The following is a 16,907-nucleotide window of genomic DNA, read 5'->3' as shown; positions in this document are numbered from 1 at the left end:
AGTCCTCTACAGAGCATCTAACCAGCCTTGGGACAGAGGACACATTGGTGGTATCTCCAAGGCTTAGAGAGCTTCAGGGTATGAAGGTCCCCTCTCTGGGGGTTTCTGCCCCTGAGGAGTTGTGAGATGGTGATGAATGTGAGAGCTACCATCAAGCCCTCCCCTCCTCTCCAGCCTGAGAGTGGCCACCTAGGTAGTGAGATGCAGCTCAAACTGAAGAGGTTCCTCTCCCTCCTCATCCTCCCCGTCCTCTCAAATAATAGCAACAATTTCTGTTGAAATGACAGTAAGGAAGAGATGAGGGATAGGGAGAGCTGTGGTCTAAGTTAAATAGATCCCAGATGGAGCTCGGGGAAGTGGGAGACATCTACAGCAAGGAAAAGATGGGCAGGCAGCTTACAGAAGGGGGCCAGAGGGCTCTGGGAGACCTAGATTGAACCAACAAAGTGTTGAGTTCCTCAGAGGCAAAAGGAGGGGGTCTCAGTTATTCTTCTTTCCTCCAGTTAACTGCACAAGGAGAATAGTTATAACAGAGAGCTAACACAGTACTAAGCACAAACTCTGTACCAGGAACAGCAGCCTTAGGAGAAAAAAAATATATATATATATTTTTTCGGAGGGGTCATGAAAACCCCCCAACAACCAGAATAGGAAGAGCGGACCCAGACCGTTAGTAGCTCACCCAAGGTTACAGAGTAAGGGTTGGGCATGGGATTAAGTCTGACTCCAGGGTCCAAACTATGCTTGTAACCTTTATTATGCATACTGCCTTGTGGGGGGAGGCGTTTCTCCTCAGCAGGAAAGCTTGGCCAGCTATCTTTGTTAACTAAGGGGATCCACAGGGGATTTGTTACTGAACTTGATCTCTTGACACCTCCTTATTCTTCCCACTGTCCCAACCAAGCAAACACATCCTCCTGTTCCATGTCAGTGCCCCTCAGGACTTCCCTAGTTCTGGAAACGACCCTTGTCCTCCCAGTCCCCCAAGTTTCCAACACACCATCTTTCCACATCAAAATAGCTACTGAGTCCTGCACAGGTAAGTCCCCTCCTAGGGCAGGACCCTAATTTTCCATTGTCATCATCACTGTCCTAGGCCATGACCCTATGGTAGCCCCTGAAATGAGCTCTTAGCTTTCACAGACCCTCTCTAATTCAGCAGGTATGGAGTTACCACCACATCCACCTTTGAGTGAGTATTTGAGCCCCTTACTTCTTCTAGCTCCTTTAGGACATAGTTTTTTTTTTTTTTTACTAGGTGCCGTTGAATCAATTCCGACTCTTGGCGACCCCGTGTGGACTCGACTCAATGTGAGTCCCTCCCCCTAATATAGTCCCTGATAGACTGTGTATCCTGTTTTCTGTCTGCCTTCCTCACTGGAATGAATGCTCATGAGGACAGGGATTGTTGTCCATTTTGTTTGCTGGTGTGTTCCTGCTGCTGTATTGAGCACATAGTAGCTGCTCAGTAAATGTTTTGAATAACTTTCCCCAGAGGCTCCGGGAAGGGAGGAATTTCTCTTACAGGAGGAGGGCCTGGACGCCATCCATTGAAGGGGTAGCTGTGCACGTGGCTCATCCCTGGGATCCTCCTGTCCATTCGGGAAGGCTCCCCCCACTCCCCCAGCAGGTAGACTTGACCCTCCAACACTTTAGTCAGCAGCTGACTCAGGGATTCCCATCCCAGAGCAGGGGCCAGTAGATGGTGGGACACCAGACTCCAACTCAGTACTGACCATGGGCCCACGTGTGGGCTCAGGACACATAAAAGCTTGGCTCAGCCCAGGGAAACCAGAGAGCTGGTGCGGGAAGGAGGGAAGGCCCTGGTCACAGCATCAAGGCCTTGGTGGGGTCCCTTTGGGGTCTCCAGGGCTTGGAGGCTCCTGGCCCCGACTAAGAAAATTCAGTGGCCTTAAGGATGATGGCTGCTAGGACTTCGCTCACACAAACCCTTTTCCCCAGGCAGCCACAGACAATGGGAAGACCCAAGGCCCCTTTCCACTCCCCAATTCCAACCTCTTAGTGGAGAGAAGCAGGAAGCAGGCCTGACTCCCCTCCCATTCTTTTCTGAAAGTCTGAGAGAAGCCCATCCCCTGCCCTCAGGGAGCATCTGTCTGATGGAGGAGCCACAATTCCCACCCTGGAGGTGCACCCTGTCTAATGAGGGAGGAGATATAGCAATGGGAGAAGCCCCATTAGCACCTACCTGCAGAGTAGAACATGCTGGCGGATGGTACTTGACAGTTGAAGGTTCTGGTGGGAGGGGAAGACCCCACCCCCACCTCAGAACTCTCACATAGCATTTTAACAGCTGCCTGCCCCTTCTCTTCTGCCTCCCTGCAGACTTCCAGGAACATAGCCCCTTTCCTTCTGCCCAATCCTGATCAGCCAGCCCGAGGTCCATCCCCCTGTGGGGACAGGCAGCCCTGCACCCTCCACCTGGGCAGCCTCCAGGCTGGCAGTCCTCACATGTCACCCCATCAGGGCAGGTCCCAGTCCCTCTCCTTCAGCCCAAGGCTTCCAGGATGGACTTGTCCAACTTGACCTTGTTACCCTGAAAGCCTCATTTCCAAAAGCCACCTTCCCACTGACCAACTGCCTCTCCCCCGACCCGCCTGGACACCCTCGGTCACAACCAGGAAGAGGTGCCCTGTGTCAGCTCAGCCCCTGACACCTACTGCCAGATGTTTGTCCCCAGGGCTGGCCTGGCTTCTCTCAGGAGGCGCCCAGAAAAGGAGGCCTGGCAGGTGTGTACCCGGCACCCAAATGGCAGGCCTCCCTGATGACTCCTCTGTGGCTCCTCTGACAGTGTGGGGAGGTCCTGGGCCCTGCAACCCCGCCTCCTGGTGCGTGTGGCATCCCGGTGCAATCTGGGAGCAGCATATCCTGGGAGAGGCTTGGCCATGGTGTCGTTAGTCCGTTCCCGCTCCTTCTCCTGCACTGCGGGGCCTTCCTCCCTAGCTGCACAGTGCCTCTTCCAGCCAATTGCATTGGAGTGCGGGTGCAGAGGAGACCCCAGTTCTGGCGCCAGTCAGAACTGGGCTTGAATCCTGGCTTTCCTGCTTCTCAGCTGAGTGACTGTGGACAAGTGACTTACCCGCACTGAGCTTCAGTTTCCTTCTCTGTAAAAGAGGCTTTTGTGAGAATGATGAGGACTCATGGACTAAAGCACAGGGTACAGTGCCTAAGCCTAGTAAAAACAAACAAACAAACCCATTGTTGTCAAGTTGATTCCAATTCAGGGTGACACCATGTGTTACAGAGTAGAACTGCCCCATAAAGTTTTCTTGGTTGTAATCTTTATGCAAGCAGATCACCAGACCTTTCCTCTGCGGCACCACTGGGTGAGTTCGAACCGGCAACCTTTTGGTTGGTAATCTAAAAGCCAAACCCATTACTGTCAAGTCAGTTCCAATTCATAGTGACCCTACAGGGCAGAATAGAACTGCCCCATATGGTTTCCAGGTAGCAGCTAGTGGATTTGAACTGCTAACCAACGGTCTTAGCCACTGTACCACCAGCGTTCCTTTAGGTTAGTAGGTTAGTGCAAGCTGTTTGCCCCACACAGGGACCTAGTGTTTAATCCAGGAGGCGGCTTTGAACAGGAGGACCGGGGGCTGTGGCCACCACCAGCTGTGCCCTAACTGCATATAAACGGCCTCCATGTATGGTCTGGCCCGCGGCCCTTCCTTCGAAGACCACCTCCAGGGCCCTCTCCCCCAGGAAGCCCTTCCTGATTGACTGCAGTCTGGCCACTGGTCTGTTTCAGGCCTCTTCAAGCGAAAAGGTGAGCTCTTTGCTCTGGGCACTCTGTCCACATTACCGTCTTCACCAGCAGGTACACTCACTGTAGACAGGGACTGAGGAGGTCACCCAGTCCCCCTCAGCCCTGGCGGGTGGTGTATTGGGTACAGGGTGGGTGCTCAGCAACCAAATGGCATTATGTGGAGCTTCGTTGCAGGCTCCAACGCCAGCTGACCTTGGACAGCCCACTCGTCTTCTGGGTTGGTCTCAGTTTCCTCAATTGTTAGAATATTAGAGTGTTTTAAGTTCTTATTAAGGAGTCCTGGTGGTGAAAATGGTTAAATGTTCCGCTGCTAACTGAAAGGCTGGTGGTTTGAGCCCACCCAGTGACTCGCTGGGAGAAAAATCCAGTGATTTGGTCAAGTAAAGATTATAGCCTAGGAAACCATGTGGGGCAGTTCTATTCTCTCACATGGGGTCACTACGAGTAGGAATTGATTTGGCAGTACCTAATAACAAATTTTTTTTTTAATAACAAATGCTTATTATGTACCAAACATTAGGCTAAGAACTTTCCATTTATTTAATCCTTAAAATGCTAGATGAAGCCGTATCATTATTCCCATTTTACAGATGAGAAAAGTGAAGTTCAGAGGTGTGATGCAACTTTCCTAAGGTCACACAGCTAGTTGCTGAGCTACGATTTGAACCTAAAGCCCCAGCTCTTAGCCATTATCCGCCACTGCCCCCAGCTGTAAGAAGAGGCCATGAAGTGGACTTTGGGGCTCACTGGCCTCCCCGCTTCCATGATTTCACCATTGTACCTCTTGTGCCCCTTGCAGCACTCAGCACAGAGCCAGGTACTCAGTCCCTGCTCAACAAACATTTCTCAAACCAAAACCCTGGTAGTGCAGTGGTTAAGAGCTTCGGCTACTAACCAAAAGGTTGGCAGTTCGAGTCTACCAGGCGTTCCTTGGAAACCCTACGGGACAGTTCTATGAGTCGGAATCAACACTATGACAAGAGGTTTCATTTTTTTTGGTCCCCTCCTGTCCAGGGCTCTGTCTGTGAGGAGGCGCCAGGGACAGGGTGTGGGTGGGAATGGCCGTTCTCCCCCATTACAGCCTCCCACCCTAGGGTAGGGCCCTCTCCAATCCTTGCCCTGTCTGTGTTGTTTGGGCATTATCTGGAGTTTCACATCTGGAAACACTTGAGCATGGCTTTGAACTTCAGGCCCTGCCAGGAAGCCCTGTGAGGTGGGATTCCGGGAGACCCTCCACTGAGGGAAGAGGAGGCATGGGGGCATGTGAGGGAATGAGGGGTCTTGGCTGACCAGAGGCCTGGGCTGAGGTCCATCCAGGCCTCTCTGTGCAGACAGTGGGCTTGCCAGGCAAATGGCAGCTTTTTGCGGTGTAGAAAACAGGCTTCGGGACACCAAGGGGCCTTCACACAGCCAGGCTGGTCCTGGCAGCTTGTTAAAGCATGTCCTCTAGGACCCCTCCTTGACCTCACTCTCAGTCAACACCGGTTGTCATTTCCAGATGACCAGTCTCTTGAACACATCTGGTTTGTTCCTTCCTCTGCTTATGTTCAGATGGACTTATCTGGAGGCTGTGCAACCTTTGGAGGCCACCCCCAGGGCGCCAGCTCCAGGAAGTTTCTCTGGTTACCTCAGCCTCCACAGGCAGTGCCAGTCAGTCCTTGCCTGGGAGTCCCATCCCCCACTTGTCCATTCCCTGCCCCACCCCAGTTCCTCAGCCTCACTTGGCCTTCCCTGGACTTTTATCCCATGAACTTCAGCCTGACCCTATGAGGGGAGACCTCGCAGCCTACATCTCCATTCCCAGCCTCAGAGCAGGCAATGGAGTATTTCTGGTTTGAACTAAATGACCCCAACAATGGCGCTTGGCACCACACTGGCACTTTGGCCTTACTGATTGTGGGCCCCTGAGCAGTCACTCCTCTCTGGGTCTCAATTTTCTCAGCTGTAAAGTGAAAAGTTTAAATGAGGCAAGGTATCCTGCCTTTGAGCTCCCACAGCATCCTCAGATTCTTCCCTTTTATCCCAGCTCCTCTGTGTTAGCTGGGGCAAGTGATAGCGTTGCTGTGTACCTCAGTTTCCTCATCTATACATTTGGGCTGGGGCTTCTTTGAGGGTTTGTTATGGGTTGAATTGTGTACCCTTAAAATATGTTTTGGAGTCTTAATCCCTGGACCTGTGGATGTAATCTCATTTGGGAATAGGGTTTTCTTTGATATGTTGATGAGGCCATACCAGTGTAGGAAGGAGTCCTGGTGGTAAAGTGGTTAAGCACTTGGCTGCTAACCAAAAGGTTGATGGTTTGAACCCGGCTATAGGGTCGCTATGAGTTGGAATCGACTTGATGGCACTGGGTTTGGTTTTTGGTTCTAGACACTATGAGGGAGAAAGATGTGGCAGTCTGCTTCTGTAAAGATTACAGCCTTGGAAACCTTATGGGGCAGTTCTACTCGGTCCTATAGGGTCACTATGAGTCGGAATCAGAAAATAAATTTCTGTTCTTTGAAGCCACCCACTTGTGCTATTTGTGTTAACAGTAGCACTAGCTAAGACAAGTTAAATTAGTTAACTCATATAGAGCACTGGGAACAGTTAGACATAGGAATGTTTGGAACTGTGTCTAACTGTCTGGCTTGCCACTGGGCCATGGGTGCTTGGAGGGCAGGGACCAGCCTTTCTCCTCACTGTATCCCCTGTACCCCGTGCAGGCAGGGCTAGTGGACAGTAGGTGCTCAGGAGGGTTAGGTGGAGGAACTGAGGGCAAGGTTGCTGTTGGTCACCTGCAGGGTCTGCTGCGCCTGCTCCCTGTTCAAAACTCACAGCCCACCCACCATCTGGAACTCTGCTCCTTCAGCCCTGGTCTGGCAGCATCCTGGGCCCCAGGACTCTGGGGACCCCACCTGAGAGTTCTCATTTCACAGGACCGCAGGTCAGATGTACACGAGAAGTCTAAAGCCTGGGCCAGGGCCCCAACTTTTATCCCCACTGCCCATAGCCGCCAGTCAACACTGTCCTCCACCATGTTTGTAGTGAAGATGGTATCTCTCTATGGCCTGGGTTTGACTCTGGGCACTCTTTGCCTTCACGTCCCTTGGAGGTGCTTCGGCCGTCTTTATCAAGCTCCTTGGGATGTTTGCTGTCCCCACTGCTGGTCGATCCTTGTTGACTGGAGGCCTTTGCAGTGCCTGTTTCTTCTTTTCCTCCTCCAAGGTCTCTCTTCTTCTTCCCTCTGGGAGTTCCTTGACTCACTTTCTTGTTTTCTGGGTCCTGGTGGTAGGTGGAGGGTGACAGGTGGGGGCAGGCAGAAGGATGCTCCAAAAGGCCTTAGGGGACACCTGGTCATAGTCCCTAATTTGACTGATGAGGAAATAGGTCCAGAGGGGAGAGGCACCTTTGCTGGGCTTTCACAGCAAGTGAGTGACAGAACCTGGACTCCTGGCTCCTGTGTACACATAGTACATGCTGTGTGTTTGGGGTTTGACTACATGGCTCTATAGGCCTTTGAAGTAGGCTAGGGTGGTCACAAGAAGTTTCTTAGAGAAGGTGAATTTGAGTTAGGTCTTAAAAGGATGGGTAAGATTTACCTGGGAGGTGGAAGGGGGTTTTCCAGGAAGGCCTCAGGCACTCAGGAAGAAGTGACTGTGGGAATGGGCCCTGGCTCCTCTGGTGTCTCAGCAGGGACTTTTGAGGATCCTTACCAGGCCAGTAACCTTGGAAAAACCCCACAGTCTCCCTAAGCCTCAGTGTCTTCATCCACAAAAGGAAGAAAGCCATCCCTGCCTTGCAGGGTTGATTTATAATAATACCAGTATTCATGATAGCTTACACTTATTGCCACCATGCCTATGTCAGTTTGTCATACTGTGGTGGTTTGCATGTTGCTGTGATGCTGGAAGCTATGCCACCAGTATTTCAAATACGAGCAGGGTCACCCACAATGGACAGGTTTCAGCAGAGCTTCCAGACTAAGACAGACTATGAAGAAAAAACTGGTGGTCTACTTCTGGGAAAAAAAAAAAAAGGCCAGTAAAAACCTTAGGAATAGCAGTGGAACATTGTCTGATATAGTACCAGAAAATGAGCCTCTCAGGTTGGAAGACACTCAAAACATGACTGGGGAAGAGCTGCCTCCTCAAAGTAGAGCCAACCTTAATGGCGTGGATGGAGTCCAGCTTTTGGGACCTTCATTTGCTCATGTGGCATGACTCAAAATGAGGAGAAACAGCTACAAATATCCATTAAAAATTGAAATGTGGAATGTACAAAGTATGAATCTAGGAAAATTGGAAGTCATCAAAAATGAAATGGAACACATAAAGATCGATATCCTAGCCATTAGTGAGCTGAAATGGACTGGTATTGGCCATTTTGAATCAAACAATCGTATGGTATTCTATGCCGGGAATGATAAATTGAAGAGGAATGGCGTCATGCTCACCATCAAAAAGAACATTTCCAGATCTATCCTGAATTACAATTCTGTCAGTGATAGGGTAATAACCACATTCCTATAAGGAAGACAAGTTATTACGACCATTATTCAAATTTATGCACCAGCCATTAATGCCACAGATGAAGAAACTGAAGATTTTTTTTTACCAACTTCTGTAGTGTAAAATTGATCAAACACGCAATCGAGATCCATTGATAATTACTGGCGATTGGAATGTGAAAGCTGGAAACAAAGAAGAAGGATTGGTAGTTGGAAAATATGGCCTTGGTGATAGAAACTATGCTGGAGATTGCATGATAGAATTTTGCAAGACCGGTCACTTGTTCATTGCAAATACTTATTTTCAACAACATAAATATCTACTATACATGTGGACCTCACTGGATGGAAAACACAGGAATCAAATTGACTACCTCTGTGGAAAGAGATGATGGAAAAGTTCAATATCATCAGTCAGAACAAGCCCAGAGGCTGACTGCAGAACAGACCATCAATTGCTCATATGTAAGTTCAAGTTGAAGCTGAAAAAAATTAAAACACGTCCGCGAGAGACAAAATACGACCTTGAGTATATCCCACCTGAATTTGGAGATCATCTCAAGCATAGATTTGATGCATCAAACACTAATGACCAAATACCAGATGAGTTGTGGAATGACATCAAGGACATCATATACGAAGAAAGCAGGTCATTAAAGAGACAGCAAAGAAAGAAAACACCAAAAAAACTTGTTCTTGTACATAGAGTAGCTAAAGCGAATGGAAGAAATGATGAAATAAAAGAGCTGAACAGAAGATTGCAAAGGGTGGCTCAAAAAGACAAAGTAAAGTATTATGATGAAATGTGCAATGACCCGGAGTTAGAAAACCAAAAGGGAAGAACACAGTTGGCATTTCTCAAGTTGAAAGAACTGAAGAAAAAATTTAAGCCTCAAGTTGCAATTCTGAAGGATTCTATGGGAAAAATATTGAACGACACAGGAAACATCAAAAGAAAACAGAAGGAATACACCGTCACTGTACCAAAAAGAACTGGTTGACATTCAGCCATTTCAGGAGGTGGCATATGACCAAGAATCTATGGTACTGAAGGAGGAAGTTCAAGCTGCACTGAAGGCACAGGTAAAAAACAAGGCTCTAGGAATTGACCGAATACCAGTTGAGATGTTTCAACAAACGGATGCAGAGCAGGAGGTGCTCACTCATCTATGCCAAGAAATTTGGAAGACAGCTACCTGGCCAACCAACTGGAAGAGATCCATGTTTGTGCCCCTTTCAAAGAACGGTGATCCAACAGAATGCAGAAAATATCGAACGACATCACACACAAGTAAAATATTGCTGAAGATAATTTAAAAAGGGTTGTAGCAGTACATCGAAAGGCAATTGCCAGAAATTCAAGCCAGATGCAGAAGAGGACATGGAATGACAAATATCACTGCTGATGTCAGATCTCAGCTGAAAGCAGAGAATACCAGAAAGATGTTTACTTGTGTTTTATTGACCATGCAAAAGCATTTGACTGTGTGGATCATAACAAATTATGGGTAACATTGTGCTCATTTAGAATTTGTACATAGACCAAGAGGCAATTGTTTGAACAGAACAAGGGGATACTGGGTGGTTTAAAATCAGTACAGGTATACATCAGGGTTTTATCCTTTCACCATACTTATTCGGTCTCTATGCTGAGCACATAATCTGAGAAGCTGGACTATATGAAGAATGCGGCATCATGATTGGAGGAAGACTCAGTAACAACCTGCATTATGCAGATGACACAACCTTGCTTGCGGAAAGTGAGGAGGACTTGAAGCACTTACTGATGAAGATCAAAGACTATAGCCTTCAGTGTGGATTACACTCAACACTAAAAAAAAAAAAAAACCCTCACAACTGGACCAATAAGCAACATCATGATAAATGGAGAAAAGATTGAAGTTGTCAAGGGTTTCATTTTCCTTGGATCCACAACCAACAGCCATGGAAGCAGCAGTCAAGAAATCAAATGACATATTACATTGGGCAAATTTGCTGCACTAGGCCTCTTTAAAGTGTTGAAAAGCAAAGATATCACTTTGAGAACTAAGGTGTGCCTGACCCAAGCCATGATATTTTCAATTGCTTTGTATATATGTGAAAGCTGAACAATGAATAAGGAAAACTGAAGAACTGACACATTTAAATCATGGTGCTAGCAAAGAATTGTGAATATACCATGGTCTGCCAGAAGAATGAACAAGTCTGTCTTGGAAGTATAGCCAGAGTGCTCCTTGGAAGGCTGCAGTGGGCTGGTAGTAGCATTCGGCCTAAGTTTCCTCAGGGAGAACCAGCCAGCTGCACAGCCTACTCATACCTCCGGAACCAGAGAAGAATGGCGCTCTCGGCAAAAGCTAATTATTTGTGTATACGTTACCATATCCCCCACCCCCAAGCGGGCTTCAGTAGCTGTGGATTTCCCTGGGCCTGAGATAGGCCCTGTTGAGTGCCTAGAGGAGCCATGCTTCCGGCCTTGGAGAAGGAATAAATTCACAACTGGGGGAAAAGATAATTTGCCAACTCCACTAACCCAGGGAGCTCAGGATTGAAGCGGCTCCCGTCCAGGCGTAAACGGTCCATGGACTTTGAATAACTTTCCCCACTGCATGGACCTGTGTGGGCCTATTTCAGGAGCATAGGCCCTTGTTGGCGAACTGCAGCTGTTTCAGCTGTGTGGTGGAGAGGTGGGTGTTTGATATTTGACACGCTTTGCCTATTAAACAGGGTCATCACCTACCCACATCAGGGGCCTAAGGACTGGTGGCTCCACTCAGGTCACCCACCCACCCGTGACAGGGGTCTAAGGATAACTGGTACCTCCCAGTCCTTACAACCAAAAGCATTGGGTCCCCATGGTCTGTCTGCAGAACCCACCCACCTGTATGCTGTAGGGAACAGGGACGTGCTCTCCTCAGAGACACTCAGGGGATGGTTCTCAGCCCCCTGCCTTGTTCACAGCATGACCCCCTGCTGCAACCAGATACCACTACCTACACCAATCACGCCTGCCCCTCTAAGACTGTAGGACAGAGCCTGTACCACACACTTGATGATCAGCTACCTGGACACCTGAGCTGAATTCATACAAGAAAAGTGAATGAATGGACTCCTAGACTGATATACCTGATAACAGCTCTAGCCATCTGAGGACAGGACATCAGAAGTTCATAGGTGAAAATAATCAAGCTAGCTCACTCAAGCAACCCATTTGGGCATATCAAAACAAAACAAAGCAAGAAGCTAGGATACAGTAAGCAAACATAAATAAACTTATACAATAACTTATAGATGGCTCAGAGACAACAGTCAATATCGAGTCACATAAAGAAACAGACCATGATTGTTTCAACAAGCTCTCAAAGAATAAAGGGATCTTCTGGATGAAGGTGTCTTCCTGAAATTACTGGATGCATAATTCAAAAGATTAATATACAGAACTCTTCAAGACATCAGGAATGAGATCAGGCAGTATGCAGAACAAGCCAAGGAACACACAGATAAAGCACGTGAAGAAATTAAAAAGGCTATTCAAGAACATAATAAAAAATTTAATAAGCTGCAAGAATCCATAAAAAAAAAAAAAACAGAAATCAGAAATTCAGATTAGCAATAAAATTACAGAATTAGACAACTCAAAAGAAAGTCTGAGGAGCAGAACTGAGCAAGTGGAAGGCAGAATTGGTGAGCTTGAAGATAGAGAACTTGGCACCAATATAGTTGAAGAAAAATCAGATAAAAGTACTTAAAAAAAATGAAGAAACCTTAAAAATCATGTGGGACTCTATCAAGAGAAATAACCTACAAGTGATTGGAGTACCAGAACAGGGAGGGATAACAGAAAATACAGAGAGAATTGTTGAAGATTTGTTGGCAGAAAACTTCCCTGATATTGTGAAAGATGAGAAGATATCTATCCAAAATGCTCATTGAACTCCACATAAGGTAGATTTTAAAAGAAAGTCAGTAAGACATATTATAACCAAACTTGCCAAAACCAAAGATAAAGAGAGAATTTTAAGAGCAGCTGGGGATAGATGAAAAGTCACCTGCAAAGGAGAGTCAATAAGAAAAAGCTCAGACTACTTGGCAGAAACCGCGGAGGCAAGGAGGCAATGGGATGACTTATATAAAGCATTGAAGGAAAAAAATTGCCAACCAAGAATCATATATCCAGCAAAACTGTCTCTCAAATATGAAGGTGAAATTAGGACATTTCCAGATAAACAGAAGTTTAGGGAATTCATAAAAATCAAACCAAAACTATAAGAAATACTAAAGGGAGTTCTTTGGCTAGAAAATCAATAATATCAGGTATCAACCCAAGACTAGAACATTGAACAGAGCAATCAGATGTCAGCCCAGACAAGGAAATCACAAAAATCAAGATTAAAAAATGCTCAAAACAAGGAAACAGTGATGTTATTATGTAAAAGAAGACAACATTAAAACAATAAAGAGGGACTAAGAAATGTAGTCATAGATCTTTCATACGGAGAGGAAGACAAGATGATATAAAGAAATAAAAGTTAGGTTTAAACTTAGAAAAATAGGGGTAAGTATTAAGGTAACCACAAAGGAGACTAACTATCTTACTCATCAAAATAAAATAAAGAAAAAAATAGAGACTCAGCAGAAACAAAATCAACAACAATGAATAAGAGGAAAAGACAATATATAAACTACTCAGCACAAAAAATTAAGTGGGAAAAAGAAACTGTCAACAACATACAAAAAAAGTCATCAAAATGACAACACTAAACTCATACCTATCCATAATTATGCTGAATGTAAATGGACTAAATGCACCAATAAAGAGACAGAGAGTGGCAGAATGGATAAAAAAACACGATCCGTCTATATGCTGCCTACAAAAGACACACCTTAGACTTAGAAGAAATGGATGAATTCTTAGAAATACACTACCTACCTAAACTAACACAAACAGGTAGAACAACTAAATAGACCCATAACAAAAGAAGAGATTGAAAAGGCAATCAAAAAACTCCCAACAAAAAAAGCCCTGGCCTGGATGGCTTTACTGCAGAGTTCTACCAAACTTTCAGAGAAGAGTTAACACCACTACTACTAAAGATATTTCAGAGCACAGAAAAGGATAGAACACTCCCAAACTCATTCTATGATGCAAGCATATCCCTGATACCAAAACCAGGTAAAGACAACACAAAAAAAGAAAATTACAGACCTATACCCCTCATGAACTTAGATGCAAAAATCCCCATCAGAACTCCAGCCAATAGAATTCAAGAACACATCAAAAAAATAATTCACCATGACCAAGTGGGATTCATAGCAGGTATGCAGGGATGGTTCAACATTAGAAAAACAATCACTGTAATCTATCATAAATAAAACAAAAGACAAGAACCACATGATTTTATCAATTGATGCAGAAAAGGCATTTGACAAAGTCCAACACCCATTCATGAGAAAAACCCTCAGTAAAATAGGGATAGAAGGAAAATTCCTCAACATAATAAAGGGCATTTATACAAAGCCAACAGCCAACATCACCCAAAATGGAGAGAGTCTGAAAGCATTTCCCTAGAGATCAGGAACCAGATAAGGATGTCCTTTATCACCACTCTTATTCAACATTGTGCTGGAGGTCCCAGCCAGAGCAATTAGGCTAGATAAAGAAATAAAGGGCATTCAGATTGGTAAGGAATAAGTAAAAGTATCTCTATTTGCAGATGACATGATCTTATACACAGAAAACTCTAAAGAATTCTCAAGAAGACTTCTGAAACTAATAGAAGAGTTCGGCAGAGTATTGGGATACAAGATAAACATACAAAAATCAGTTGGATTCCTCTACACCAACAAAAAGAACATTGAAGAGGAAATCACCAAATCAATACTATTTAGAGTACCCCCAAGAGGATAAAACACTTAGGAATAAATCTTACCAGAGATGTAAAAGACCTATACATAGAAAACTACAAGACACTACTACAAGAAACCAAAAGAGACCTACCAAAACCAAACTCAGTGCCGTCGAGTCGATTCCGACTCATAGCGACCCTATAGGACAGAGTAGAACTGCTCCGTAGAGTTTCCAGGGAGTGCCTGGCAGATTCGAACTGCCGACCCTTTGGTTAGCAGCCATAGTACTTAACCACTACGCCACCAGGGTTTCCAAAAAAGAGATCGACATAAGTGGAAAAACATGTCTTGCTCATGGATAGGAAGACTTAACACTGTCAAAATGTCTATTCTACCAAAAGCGATCTCTACATTTAATGCAATTCTGATCCAAATCCCAAGGACATTCTTTAATGAGATGGAGAAACAAATCACCAACTTCATATGGAAAGGAAAGAGGCCCCAGGTAAATAAGGCATTACTGAAAAAGAAGAATGAAGTGGGAGGCCTTACTTTACCTGGTTTTAGAACCTATTATACTGCCACAGTAGTCAAAACAGCCTGGTACTGGTACAACAACAGATACATGGACCAATGGAACAGAATTGAGAATCCAGACATAAATCCATCCACATATGAGCAGTTTATATTTGACAAAGGCCCCAAAACAGTTAAAAGGGGAAAAGATAGTCTTTTTAACAAACGGTGCTGGCATAACTGGATATCCATCTGCAAAAAAAATGAAACAAGACCCATACCTCACTCCATGCACAAAAACTAACTCAAAATGGATCAAAGGCCTAAATATAAAATCTAAAACGATAACTATCATGGAAGAAGAAATAGGGACAATGTTAGGAGCCCTAATACATGGCATAAACAGTATACAAAACATTACTAACAATGCAGAAGAGAAACCAGATAACTGGGAGCTCCTAAAAATCAAACACCTATGCTCATCCAAAGATGTCGCCAAAAGAGTAAAAAGATTACCTACAGACTGGGAAAAAGTTTTCAGTTACGACATTTCCGATCAGCACCTGATCTCTAAAATCTACGTGATACTGCAAAAACTCAACTGCAAAAAGACAAATAACCCAATTAATAAATGGGCAAAAGATATGAACAGGCGCTTCACTAAAGAAGACATTCAGGTAGCTAATAGATACATGAGGAAATGCTCACGATCATTAGCCATCAGGGAAATGCAAATCAAAGTACACTGAGATTCCATCTCACTCCAACAAGGCTGGCATTAATCCAAAAAACACAAAATAATAAATGTTGGAGAGGTTGTGGAGAGACTGGAACACTTAAACAATGCTGGTGTGAACGTAAAGTGGTACAACCATTTTGGAAATTGATTTGGCACTTCCTTAAAAAACTAGAAATATCATCCAGCAATCCCATTCCTTGGAATACATCCTAGAGAAATAAGGGCCTTTACAGGAACAGATATATGCACACCCATGTTCATTGCAGCGCTGTTCACAATAGCAAAAACATGGAAGCAACCAAGGTGCCCATCAACGGATGAATGGATAAGTAAATTATGGTATATTCACACAATGGAATACTACACACTGATAAAGAACTATGATGAATCTGTGAAACTTTTCATAATATGGAGGAATCTGGAATACATGCTGAGTGAAATTAGTCAGTTCCAAAAGGACAAGTATAGTATGAGACCACTATTATAAGAACTGGAGAAATCGTTTAAACAGAGAAGAAAATATTCTTTGATGGTTAGGAGAGTGGGGAGGGAGGGCGGGAGGGAGAGAGGTTTTCACTGATTAGATAGTAGATAAGAACTATTTTAGGTGAAGGGAAAGACAACACACAATACAGGAGAAGTCAGCACGACTGGACTAAACCAAAAGCAGAGAAGTTCCCTGAGTAAGTTCAATGCTTTGAAGGCTAGCGCAGCAGGGGCGGGGGTTCGGGGACCATGGTTTCAGGGGACATCTAAGTCAATTGGCATAATAAAATCTATTAAGAAAATATTCTGCATTCCACTTTGAAGAGTGGCATCTGGGGTCTTAAATGCTAGCAAGTGGCAATCTAAGATGCATCAATTGGTCTCAATCCACCTGCAGCAAAGGAGAATGAAGAACATCAAAGACACAGGGTAATTATGAGCCTAAGAGACAGAAAGGGTCACATAAACCATAGACTACATCAGCCTGAGACCAGAAGAACTAGATGGTGCCTGGCTACAACCAATGACTGCCCTGACAGGGAACACAACAGGGAACCCCTGAGGGAGCAGGAGAGCAGTGGGATGCAGACCTCAAATTCTCATAAAAAGACCAGACTTAATGGTCTGACTGAATAGACGGACCCCGGAGGTCATGGTCCTCAGACCTTCTGTTTGCTCAAGACAGAAACCATTCCCAAAGCCGACTCTTCAGACAGGGATTTGACTGGACTATGGGATAAAAAGTGGTACTGGTGAGGAGTGGGCTTTTTGGATCAAGTAGTCACATGAGCCTACTTTGGCATCTCCTGTCTGAAGGAGAGATGGGAGGGCAGAGGGGGTCAGAGGCTGGCTGAATGGACACGAAAAGAGAGTGAAGGCAAGGAGTGTGCTGTCTCTCATTAGTGGAATAGCAATTAGGAGTATATAGCAAGGTGTATTTAAATTTTTGTATGAGAGTCTGACTTGATTTGTAGACTTTCACAGAAAGCACAATAAAAATTAAAAAAAAAAAAAAAACAACAAAAACCAAATGATGCATTTCATTG

The sequence above is a fragment of the Loxodonta africana genome, chromosome 1, assembly GCF_030014295.1.
Source record: "Loxodonta africana isolate mLoxAfr1 chromosome 1, mLoxAfr1.hap2, whole genome shotgun sequence".
Lineage (NCBI taxonomy): Eukaryota > Metazoa > Chordata > Mammalia > Proboscidea > Elephantidae > Loxodonta > Loxodonta africana.
The sequence above is the reverse complement of the archived record's forward strand: the minus strand, read 5'-3'. Positions refer to the sequence as shown.